Source organism: Myodes glareolus, chromosome 10 (genome assembly GCF_982192425.1).
Source record: "Myodes glareolus chromosome 10, mMyoGla1.1, whole genome shotgun sequence".
NCBI classification, from domain to species: Eukaryota; Metazoa; Chordata; class Mammalia; order Rodentia; family Cricetidae; genus Myodes; species Myodes glareolus.
In genome coordinates this window covers 75794466-75807765 of record NC_142035.1, presented here as the reverse complement: position 1 = coordinate 75807765, position 13300 = coordinate 75794466, and the positions used below count along the sequence as shown (strand labels likewise).

The following is a 13300-nucleotide window of genomic DNA, read 5'->3' as shown; positions in this document are numbered from 1 at the left end:
ACAGGGATACCCAAGGACTCCAAAGATTGGGCTCAGAAACTTGGGGTATAGGGACAGAAAAAGAAAGGAAGGAGACAGCTTTGGGATTCTGAGAGGGTAATGAAGCCCTCCCAGCCTCAGGACTCCTAACAAGACCAAAGACTGCTCCACTGGCCCCTCTTGCAGAACTGGCAGAGAACCGGAAAAGACAAACAAGGCAAACATGGACTTGCTCAGCTAGAAGCAGGTCTTTCTTTTGCTCAGTAGTAGGACTCCCAGCAAACACCAAACGCAGCAAAATTCGCCATTTTTATTGTATAATAGTGATTAAACGATGGGAATATTTAAAATGTGCCAGCTATGTGCTAAAAGTCTTGAAAACATTATCCCAGCGGATGCTGATGATTTCCATAACCCCATGAGGCGTTATACCATCTAACAGATGACTCTACTGAGGCTTAGAGCAGTTCAGCAACTTGTTCAAGATCATGGGGTTCAACAAGATTGTAACTAACTGAAAATTCAAAGTCAGTCTAACAACAATGCTCAGAAGAGTCTAGAGCATCCCTCAACTCATTTGCACCCACAGTACCATTCCAAATGTGGCCACAACATTTCCGACACCACTGAACTGCCTTATAATATACAAATATATGTGCAATAAATAGATACATATATGTGTAGGTATATATATATACATATATATATTTGCATAGCTGTATAATATAACTAACCTCCTTGATAATTCCTGGAGTTACTTTCAACTTAATATTTGAGAAATAAGTTGGCCCATAATTATTGGTGCTGTCCCAGAATTAGATCCCAGGCCAAAGGGTATAATTTGCTCCTATCACAGGTAGGAAGTGTTCGAAGAACAGCCAGCACTATGGAGCAGATTCTCATCAGGGTTAATGTCGGTATTCCCTGCCCTCAGTCCCAGGAACTGCAGAGGAAGGCCACGATGTAACTCCTTCACAGCTCTCTTCTTCTTCAGTCAACCACAAGCTCTTCACACTGCCACAGAACTGGTTGCCATGGGACACATTTATTTCCCCAGCCAGGAAAGCAATTAAGCCTTTTAAATAATTACTCGTTCTGTGACAGCAACAGCCATACCTTCTCCATCCTTACTCAAAATTGCCAGCAGGTGAATTCACAGCATTTGTGCTAAAGATGTCGCAACAGCTTTCTGACTTCCTGTTCCAATCTGACTGTTCTTTCAAAGGACTACTCCCAAGCAGGAGAAAAGAAAATCCATGGTCCTGTGAAATGTAGTTGAATAGAATAGAGACCATAATTTGTGCTTTTGCAAAGGAATCAAAACATGAATCAAGTTTGGAGAATGTATCTGTTCCTCTTCAGCTATGTCATAGCTAACTCCCTATCTTCCTACTGTGTTTTGAGACAGACATTTCTTGTTTTCAGGGAAAACATCTGAAGTATATTCCTGGGATACTGAGTGTTTTCATGATCAATAATATCAGTGTAGGGAGGGTGAGGTTGGCTCTATGGTAGAGACCTTTTTGGCTGTGGGCCACTGGGAAATAGACATCGTGCTGATCCCTATCGGCCTCGGTGCCAGACCCAGACAAGATGGCACATACTGACAGTGGCAGGCACTAAAACTGATGAAAACAAGATTACCTGGAATAACCCACAGGGCCTCTGTCAATTTCATCCGGATATTATAAACTAGATTGAATCTCAAAAGATCACAGAGCCTTTGAGACTTCAAGACGAGCAATTGTTCCCTTTCTACCAAAAATGTGCATATGTTTCTGCTGCGACACCTCTGACCTGTGGACCACAGTCCCTTGAAGGAGCAGCTGCTGACGCCCACAGATGAATTGACACCAGTATAGTTATCGTGGATAACATTCTAGTTAGTATAAAACAAATAATAAAGCTCCATGCTTACGTGAGATTAGAATTTTAGGAAAACTTGATGCTAGAAACAGGTTAGCAGAGCTAAGTCTGTTGTCTGACATCCATGAAAGGTTTTGTGAGGTTTTAGCCCTGTTCTCTTACCTGGCTTTGGTGTCACCTTGGTGCCTCCCAGTGGGACCAGGAAAGGCTCCACTGTCTCTCTCGAGTGGCATCTGAAGTAGGAACCATGTCACATTCTAGGATGATCGTTTCTAAGAATTCACTGTTTTCCTTAATACCTCTGAACCTCAAAATTCTGTCTCCTTGCTATGGCCCCCTCTGGACTTCAATGCCTAATGGAGGACATATAGTAAAGACACAACCTCATTCCTACTGCAGTTTTGAATGGGCCTTGACAGATGCCGAGACTGGAACACCCCATGACTGCTACAACAATCACCTTTCAAATTCCCTTGAGACACTGGGACTGACTCTCAAGTGAAGCAGATACCCCAAGGCATGCTCACCACCCAAGGAAGGGTTGAACTTCAACCCACATGGAATCCTACCCAAACCTCCAAACCAAAACCTGTATTCCCAAGCCCCTCTGTGAGAACCCTTGAGCGTGCTCACAACTGAAAATGTCTGGTCTGTAGACTCTCTGACCTGCTCTTACATCAATCTCTCACCACAGGTAACTAACTCCTAGAGACATCAGCCTTGATGGGAAGCCTCGAACAAGGAAACAGTCTTTACAAAACCAGAGAGACAAAAGATTCCAGCAGAAGGATTCAAGGCCCAATATATCTATGGAGAACCAACTACTGTACTGTTTGTCAACACAATACAGGCCAGCCTCTGATGCTCAGGACCCCCAAACTGTCACATCCAACAGTGTCTAGTTACTTATAAATAAAGACTAAGTAGATACTCTGACCCCGGGACCCAGCATTTCCGGGTGGCCCTTATATTTGTTGGTTGTTGTGTTGCTTCAAAAGAATCTTGTGACCGGTTCTGTGACCCCTGACTTGACCTAGCCCCACCTCCACTTCTAAAAGATTATTTAACCGCCTAGGTGTTAAACCTTACACCTTTCAAAACTGATGAATCAGCCTTCAGAGGAAAGAAACCATCTCTGAGAAATGCTTGTTCAACTATTACAAATATGTACTGGTCCCTTTCAATTAGCATCGATCCTAGATGCACTGCATCCTGCTTGTGGAAACAGCAGGGGAAACAAAGATGCTGGGGAAACAAAGATGGCGAACAAAATCCAGATGCCACCCTGCACAAAGAGATTATCAGCCAAGACACACTTCCAAAACAATAACAGATCTTTCCAGAGTCCCCTGAGCTCGTTCATCTCCTTGGTAACGGAGTGGGAGCAGAGAATGCCAGGCAACCCTCTCTGGTATTTGGGGAGAAGTAGCCACAGAAAGAATTTAAACCAATTTAAAAAGCAGGTCAATTCCTCTTCTCAGCAGCAACCCCATCTCCTTGGCCTCTGAGAAAACCCTCACGAAGACATGGAGTTGGCACAGGATAATTCCTCTGAGTTTCACAAAGCCACCTCAGCCAAAACCAATCTCCACTTGGGGCAGAATAAAGCAGCCGGCTGTCTGCATGACTGAAACTCTCTTCCCAAGACAATGGCGTGTTTATGTGTCGGAAGGTTAGGAGTGGGTTGTTAACACAGAACCCACCGTCCACAGAGCTGTTAATTCAGTTGTTGGCAGGGGCTTCTGTTATCTTCTGAATACCTCCCAGGGGGGATAAGCCCTCCCTCTTCATTTGAGTTGGCAGCGGGATTATTTTCTTGCACCTGTTGCTCTACTCCGATAACAATGCAGTTAAGCATTGATTTGTTAGAAAATAAACAGAAAAAAAGGCAAAGAAAGGCATCTGCCCAGACAGCCTGAGCTGGTTTGTCTCAGCTTCATGGCAATTTCTTTTTCCTATAAAAACCAGAGAAAACCCTGCACTTTCAGTTTTGAGGCTATCCTCCCACTCCCTCGGAAGAAAAGGAGAGATCAAATAGGCCAGTGGGAGCTGGCAGGGCCCGAGAGCCAGAAGACTTTGTACTTTTCCACTGCCTGGTTTGCAAGGGCACTGAGGGTGTCCAAGGTCTGCAGAATGATATGGCGAGCCTCCAGCCAACCTGGGTTAGATCAGAAATGAGATGAACAAGGGTGAAGAAGGCTGTTGGGTGATGCTCCAATCCCAAACCACTCTTCAAATGGTTGACTTCTGTAAGCCAGGGTATTTGGGGAGGAGGTGGAGACCGAAAGTGGAGACTTAGCATATACACCCTCAGTCTCAGTCCAGTCGCTCCCACAGATGCCCAACATCTCTAGTCTGGACGAAAAATTCTCCTTCCTAGATCATGGCTTTTTCTATCTCAGAAAGGAGTCTAGCCATACCTATAGCAAACCAGGTTGGAAAAGCTCACTCGTGATCTACCGAGGGCTTTGAGGTCCCGGGAGGAAGAGGACCTATGAAGTTCAAGGTGTGATTTCTCCTCTAATCCAAATAACATGGTGCTCTCATTCCTCATTAGTTTGTCAAGAGCACATGATGAGCTAAGGCCCAAAAGGGCCACAAAGTACTAAACAAATCACTCCAACAAAAACGATGAACAACATCAATTAGCCGGTGGCTTCACGGCTTCGTCACCCAGCCTTCAGCACCGTCAGAGGAAGCATCTTCATATTCTTTTCAAGCATAGTCATGGGCAATAAGCGTCACTCCCCCCACCCCCGCCTCCAAACGCCTCTCCCCCCAGCCTTTTCTGGACCACAGACCCATTATCACCAGGGGCTTAAAGGGTCAGAGGGCAGTGGGGAGAAACTGTGGAACAGGCAGGGCTTGTGCCTTCTCGTCTGAGTGTTAAGGACAGGGTGATCCAGTAGGGGTGGGACATGGTTGGCTGAGCACTCCCAGGCATTCTTGTCATGAGCAGGGCAGGGAGTGGAGCTCCTCACATCAAACCAGGCAGCAGAAAAAGAAGAGGTTTAACAACACCCTTAGTCGACTGAAAAATAAATAAGACCAACTGCACAGGAATGCGGGAAGGGTGGAGGGAGGTAAGGGGTGGGGCCTGGAGGCGGGGAGGGGTTGGGATGGACTAGGACAATGGTTTTGACCAATTCAAGAGTCAAGTTTCCTCTGAGGAAAATGCCAAAATGTCAAGCCAACAACCACCAATCTGAAATCTCACAAATTGCATAATTGCAAAACAATAGCAAAACTATGATAGCGAAGGCAGTTCATATTTATCAAGTGTTTTTATTGCCTAGTCTGAATGGAGCCGAACTGTACATGAATTATCTCCTGGAATCCTCATGAGAATGCTAAACATAGCTACTAATATCTCCATTTTACAAAAGAAAAGACATATTGAAATTTAAAAAGGCCTTACCCATCGATCTCCTAAACAGACGGGGTATTATAAGTGTATTGAGTATTGGAAAGACTGGGGAAAGCAGCACGGTTCCTTGTAGCTTTGAAAATGGGTCTTTCTGTCACTAAAGAACAGAGAGTCTCTTCTAGGACCTCATACTTTCCATTTAGAAGTATCTGAGTGTGAGTTCAAGAACAGCTTGGTCTGCAGAGCTAGTTCCAGGATAGCTAAGGCTGTTACACAGAGAAATCCTGTCAAAAAAAAAAAATCTCAAGATGTCTCCTTGAATTTTCACCCAATATGCGAGCGGAAAAATGAACTGATCATCCTGTGCTCCAGAAGGAAGGGTGTCCTTGGGTCCTTGAGTGAACATGAGCCTAGATTCTACAAGGAAGCTAACTCGTGGCCCCCAGAACATATTCATGAAAACTTAAGTCTGGGGGAGGAGACGCTGAAGATGTCTCCAAACGGCACTGCACAGTTGAGCATGTGATAGCCCTTTGGTTCAATCCCCGACACCAAGCCCTTCAGTCTGCCCTTCTGTTGAAAGCCCCAGATTGACTCAGGTGTTGAAGTGGCTGCCTGAAGCCACCTCAGACTTATTAGCCTTAATAAAAGAGCACTAATAATAGCAGGAAACATCGATGAAAATTAAGGAGGATTTATAGCCCCTTTGGAGGTCACCAGAAGTCTGAGGGAAGACCTGCAATTGCCGGGAACACCATAGCACTGAAAGAGACTGGGTGTGTCTTTGGGGAGCCTAATTTCTACCTAAAGAGGACCAACAAGCCTCCCCCCATCTTCCACCACCACAGAGCCAAACCTGGTAGGTCTCCAGCTCAACCTGGAAACCCCGGAGAAGCATGTAAGGTCCTATCATCGTCTCGACAGCTTCAGATGCAAATAACATCTAGATCTCCTTGAAAATTTAAAGAGGACTTCTTAAGAAAATGTAACTTGCTCGGCCCAGACAGTGGTGGCACATGCCTTTAATCCCAGCACTTGGGAGGCAGAGGCAGGTGGATCTCTGTGAGTTCAAGGCCAGCCTGGTCTACTAGAGCTAGTTCCAGGACAGGCTCCAAAAACACTGAGAAACCTTGTCTCAAATAAACAAAACAAAAGAAGAAGAAAAGGAAAGGTAGCAAGGTAGCCTTCTTTTGTTTAGATAACCCTTCAATGATAGAGGTAAGCAACCCAAGGTCCTTCAAAGACTCTTCCTACAAGAATCTGGCCCCTTGGCACACTGGGTCTCATTTTCCCTCCAGAACACACCTCTGCTTCTCCTATGTACGTCTATGTAACAACAAACTCAGGAAATTCAAGAATGAAAACCCACCATGAAGGTAAGCACCTCAATCCCACAAAGGCTTTCCTGGGAATTAAATTCTGCCACAGTAATAATGACTTGACCCATCCCACAGTGATTTCAGAGGAAACTCTCAGTGTACAAAAAAACAAGGACTCACCCACGCCACAACTCCATCTTCCCCCCTTCTGACCCAAGTCTCAGCTTTATTCCAGGGTTAATTTATGAATAAGATGCAGAGATCCTCCAACACACCTTCCCAGATGGCCAGGCCCCAAGAATTGTCATATATTTCAAAAACCTCACCTTGATGAAAGGCAACATGAGCTCCAGAATGTAGGACTCAGAGCAAATACCAAAAGCAGAGCCCCTTGTTCAAACCTTATTAAGAATACGCTAGGTATCATGGCACAGGCTTGTAATACCAGCACTTGAGATACAGGCACAGAGGATAAGGAGTCTGAGCCAGTCTGGACTACATGGTGAGTCCCAAGTCAGCTCTAGCTATGCATTGGAGAGGGAAGGAGAGAGAGAGAGGGAGAGAGAGAGAGAGAGAGAGAGAGAGAGAGAGAGAGAGAGAGAGAGAGAGAGAGAGAGGATTAAGCAGATCAATAGCTTAGGAACAGGGTATTAAACCAGATAGACTTCCTAAGCACAGATCCTCTGGAACACAGCCCCCACCTATATAACCACGTAAGTCTTCCCTGATGCTGGGAATCTCCAAAACATCAGCCCCACTTTTGCCTTTACCCCACCAAGACTCTGTCACCACTGTGGGTGGAGTGATCTTCCCCCACCCCTGAATGCCCCCCATGATCTTGCCTTCTCAGATGGTTTAGAGAATGAAGTTCAATATAACACTGAGCATAGCAGGGGACCACCCCCTCCTCCCTGTCCGACAGCATACACTCAGCAAACAGCATTTACTAACACCGGCGTTATTGTTACTATCTTCACTACGCCCTGTGCCTGAGTAAAACCACAACTCTAAGTCCATATGCAGGGAAAACACACTCCCCTGTCGGAGTGAAGAATGTGGATCCGCTGATCTACTCGACAGTCATTTCCTGTGAAGAGAATGCTGCCCCCTAGTTCCTCTCCCCGTTTCTTTCTCCACGGACCCTTTGTGCAGTCTGCTGGGGTTTGTGAGCCTCTGCTCAACTTTGCTGAACGTGTGATATTAAAATACGTGCTTTCCATGATCCAACCAGATTCTCTGAATATGGCTGGATTCTCTGAATGTGCCTGGCCCGGAGTCTTTCTGAAAAGCCATTGACAATGACACTGGGACTTGTTTCCTCTGCATATACTGGATTTTTTTGGGATCTACTCTGTTTGGATACTCACCTTCCTGGACCTGGAAGGAGGGGGGAGGAACTTGAACTACCCACAGGGCAGGAAACCCTGACTGCTCTTAGGGATGGAGAGGGAGGAGGAGAGGGAGTGGAGGGAGTGGGAGGGTGTTGGGAGGGGGGCGAAAATGGAAACTTTTATAATTTAATAAACTTTGGAAAAAAATAGTAAACAAAAAAAAATACGTGCTTCCTATCTGCCACAAATCTAACCACCTCTGTGATTTCAGATTTCAGTACATCTGTAACAAGTACAATGTGATGTAAAAATGTTAATGATTTTTCTTAAGAATAATCACAGTCATAGCTAATACTAAAAGAGAGTTTTGCCTATATTCATATTGAGAGATATATTAAATTATAATTAAAAGTTACTAAAAATAATAATGTCATTTCTTCTGCATCAAAGTTCCTCGATCCCCTGAATTCTCTCCTCAGGACACTAGGTTAGAACCCTGGATGTTTTTACTAACAGCAAGGACTACTCAACTTGGTCTTTAGAAATGATTTGCACCACAACAGCTCAACAATTTAGCAAGAGGCAGACCCACAAGGTCTCATCAAAATAAATAAGTACACACACACACACACACACACACACACACACCAAAGCCCCTAGATGCCCAAGGTCAATACTTTCTGTGGCGTTGATCAGTAGATACCCGCAGAAACTCTTAAGGACTGTAGGAGTGGGCACCCTTTCACACGGCTATGTTATCTGGTGAACAATCTGAAGAGAGACATTTCTTCCAGGGTCTCCTACATGCCAGACATCAAGGCATAGTACAGAAATGTCCTGGAAGGCCACCTCTATGTGTGCTGTGGCTTAAAGCCAGCTCGGCATGAGGCTCAATTTGGAGGTTTTCTATTAATATGGTCCTTCCCATTTCCTAATGCCCACCATCTCTAGTAAAAATTAAGTATCCAGTTTCTTTCCCAGAGTCAGAGTTTAGAATCCAAGCTGGCCATTATTGATAAAGAATAATAATAAACAGAATTTAATACTCATCTGCTCCAACTCAGTGGAGACGGAGAGAAAAACGCCCAGGCTGAATACTTCTCTTCGACTTCCAGCCTGCAAATGACTACTGAACATTACTCACGAGCATTGTCTGGGCGCTTTCACATTCTTTGCTTAATTTAATCCTTATTAGCCCTGCACAGTAGATGCTATTACCCCATTTTCCAGATGAAGAGACTTGGATGCTAAAGTTTATCGAATTTGCCCCAAAGCACTCAACTGTTCAGTGGCAGTGTCCAGTTCAAAGCCAGGTACCCAGGACTCTGACAGTGTCCTTCCTACCACATTCCAGCAAAACCCCTTCCCAGTCATGAGAACTCAGTGCTGCCCGCCCCTTCAGACACAAGCAGTCAAAATCTACTCTTCATTCGTGATCTTCCAAACAGCCTCTGGCCAGTGGAGGGAAGAGGGCAGAATCGCAACCATCTGCCTTTTAATTTCTTAAAAAAGAACAAAGCTAGGCAGAGGCTACATTTCAGGCCAAATCTACAGCCCACACAAAGCCGAAACAAGTCAGCTCAGCGGTCTCGTGGAAGACAGAACTGGTAATAGCTCTGCCCCCACCTCTCGTCAAGACTGTAACAGCAGCCCTGCTGAGGGAAGCTTGCTAAAGGTCTCCTAAGAGATCCCGGGGCAAACTCTGTAAGATGGTCATGTTCACCAAACTCTGCCATCACAGCATGCACAACAAGAACTTCCTCTTTATTCTGAGAGAGGCTCATCCGAGTTCAGCTGGTATCAGGTGGGAACAGGCTAATAGTAACTGAAGTTTCTCACATTCATACCTGGCATACGGTCCCAACCCAAAAGACTGTTTATCATGAGTCCGTGATATAAGAAGAGCAAGAAGCAGCAGACAAGGCCACCTTGACTTCACCATGGCTACATCAAAGAAAGTGTGCATCTAGACAAGGTTATTTGAGATAAGTTTTCGTAGTGAAATAGTTGGGTTCATGGAATTCTCGGTTCTCTTAACAGGCACAAAATGTCTGTTTGGCTCTTTGCCCCTTTTTAATTTTAGGCTTGTGTCATCAGAAATCATGTTTTGGGTAGACCTATACACACCATAATTTAAATAAGTGGCCCAAACCCCTTAACAATGATGCTAACTCTGAGAAACAAGTGAGAGAGCCGGAGAGGGGGTACAGGTGAGGCCAGTGGCCAGGCGATGAGGAGCCCAGCCCCGCACAGCAAACCAAAGACACACTGTGGTTAGGTGCTAGTGAAATCGTTTTCAAAGGATCATTTTACAGGGTGTCTCTTAAACCAAGTCAATTAATACCCTAGGAGCCTCTTTAAGTGGGACACCGTGCTTGACCCTCGTGTGAGCTCTGTCTGCTGCAGATACAGAGCTGAGCCATCTGGAAACAGCACAGGCTCCTGGTTGACCCAACTAGCCCTATTGCCCACATGATGACCATTGAATATTCTTCTAGGACAGGGTCCACATCTTTCTCATCTGCCCAGTCACCCACAGACAAATCAAGGCAGCTCAGGCCGAGTAGAAGCCAGCATGGGAAGTCTCACCTTTGGCTGATTCAGAAGTAGCTCCAGGCTTCCTCAAGTGCTGTTAGTGCATCACCGGCTCCCTATTATCACAAGACACTATCTTGCCAGCTCTGAGTCTGTCGATTAAGATGGGGTACCATGTGCCATTAGAGTCTGAGACCCCCATCCCCTCACTGCCAATGAAGGTTGCCAGGTTCATTCCTCAATAGTCAATCCTTAGTCAAAGTTCTGAAGACCCTAACAGAGATACTCAAGGGCCCCCAGTGGTCATCCTGTCTTGGGGACATCTGTCACCCCTCTCTTAATCTCATAGACTCAAATCCTGCTGACACTCAGCACAGGTGTTCCGCCTACCCTTGGCCACCAGAGCCGGCAGAATCTGTGAGTTCAAATATATCTTAAAGATATTCAGTATGTATAAAAGAGGAAACTAAAACCCAGAGAGGTACAGTGTTCTCTCTGGGCCACTCAGACTTGCCAGGTCTCCTTTCTGTCATGCTTAGCACTGTCCCACCAACTGCCTTCCCTGTCCTGTGTCCTGATCACTCCAAAGACAGCACCAGCCAGCTGTAGGGGACCATCCTTAAGAAATAATCTTTGCTCCCATCTAAAAGGCAGTAAAGTTTTCATCAGCTAACTCCAAAGGACTGACAGAAACGTCTACTCAAGAGCAGCTTGGCTTCCTCTCCGTGATGCCATTTGGCTAGAAAATACATCCCATTCTGAGATAAGATCAAAAGTGCCTGCTACTTAGAGAAAATCGTATCACTTAAAACCATTTTTCACAGGCAGGTATGAAAACGTCAAATAAAATGAATTACCCACCCTCTCCCACCAGCTGTTGGGAATCGAATTAAGAAAAGTTGGGCAGTGATCACTGCTCTGAGGACCCCACTACAGAATTAGCTTACCCGCCATGAAAACCACTGCTCTGTGCTCGGTTAAACAGTAACCAAGGCAGGGTCCGGTTGTGTGGTCTTGGAGCACCAAGCCAATGCTCCCCAACTGGGGCCCCACCCACGACAGGAAAGTCTGCTGTTTTACCTCCACAGAAGAGGAGAGTCAGGTGAACAGGAGAAATGGCTTAAAACGCCAGCAAAGTGGTGGTACTGAAAGGGAGGTTTTGAGTTTATGTTTGGTTCCTTCAAACCGTAGCGCTGTGAGTTGGCAGACTCAGTTTCCGTGTTTTGGTACCCTCTCTGCCTCACCTCCCAGAAGTCTTCAAAGGTCATATCTCTTTGGAAAGCCCTAGGGGTGCCACTATCCAAAAGGAGAGGATACGGAGCACACTCCCCCAAACTGTGTGTGACGGCGCAAGGCAAAGCAAGATTCTCATACTTAAATTTTAAATAAAAAAATGCAAGAAAGTCCAGTGAACACAGCCCAGCTCTCAACTCCCCCAGAGAGCACCGATGATAAGAAGGAAATAAAACCTGGTAGATCGCAGAAAGTGCAGTCCACTTCCTTAGAGCAGAACATGGCCCGGAAGCACTCACCTTCTGACCTGGTGATCCCAGCTAGCTAACAGAATGCCACTGAGAGCAGAGCTGAGCTCTCAGCTTCCATTTTTGTCTCGGGCCTTCAAAGGAGTCAAAAGGGTACTGAAAGAGGATGAAGGGGAAACCCTTATGGGACCACAAATATGGAATTGTGAGTGTGATTGGAGCTTACCAGAGGTCTAGAAAGACCCAAGGCACTCCCAATAAAAATCGTAGTATAATAATTTAATAATAAAAAACATCAGGAAGCTTGGGTGGATATAGATAATATAATTGTTTTAGCACACACACCAAAACATGTTATCAAATCTGAGACCTCTTGCCTAAATGAAGCCTGGGTCCAACACATTTCCTACCCACAGCCACGGGGAGAGGCCCGAAATAAGATGTCCTGAGTGGTCCTCTAACTTGCAACATAGTAGCATCCTCAAGATTGCTCTCTTTCAGGACCTCTGCCCAACAATCTAGAAACATAGAAGGTTGTATTCATAATATTTGGTAGTGTTTAGATGTGGTTAAAAACTTCCAAATAACTCTCCTCTCTTCCACTACAGTTTTTAAATACCACAGGCCAGTGATGCAGCAGTAACCAGTCACACGGCTCCATGTTCTAATCCCATTCTTGACTGTGAAATTCTTCTCATAACACATCTGAGTCTCTTCTGTTAGAGACTGACTATTCTCTGAACCTCAGGGGAAGTGGCACACAGTGGTTCGTGGTCCCTAGCTTCCCCTTATACATTGGAAGATACGGTCTTGATACATCCTCACACCAATGCCCACAGAACCAACTGCTGCTTCGACCAGAAATCTCAGACTCCAAACTCCCCCGCTCTGCCTGAGGCCGGCACAGAGAAAAACAGAGGCACCTGAGGACTCAAACCCAGAGAACCTTACACTTCAGCTCACACTTCATGCACCACCCCACAGCAACACTCCGAGTGTCCCAAAGCAGACATTAAAAAGAATAAAAATAAAAGTGACCTTGCCACCTTGGTGCTCTTGCGAGCCATCAAGATTCATCCCCCCACTTTTCTCTCCTCGGTCCCCACTGAGGTCAACACTTGTTCATGGAGTACAAACAAGAGCCAAAGAGTCCCTATATCGAAGGCATTTGCTGCTGGTGAGTCATGTCTGCCTGTCTGGTCATAGTATCCCATTGTGGAAAACAAAGGGTTGGTCTGTCCGCTTGTGATAAGGTAAAATCGTTTACCTAACTTGAGTCTTCTTTCTACAGGGGATCATTCTGACGGCTACAGTCTTCCCACCTTGGCCACCTGGTCCCTGTTCCCTTTGTGAATCTTACCTATCTACAGCCATTTTCCCCAGCGGGAATATAGTGAAGGTAAATTGGCTTTTCCATATTGC

General features: G+C 45.6%; 1 protein-coding gene across 3 annotated transcripts in view; it reads right to left on the bottom strand.

Moving 5' to 3' along the window:
- The window catches only part of Ehf (ETS homologous factor), a 42768-nt gene that overhangs the window by 28822 nt on the left and 646 nt on the right, over window positions 1-13300 (bottom strand). The window lies entirely within an intron of this gene.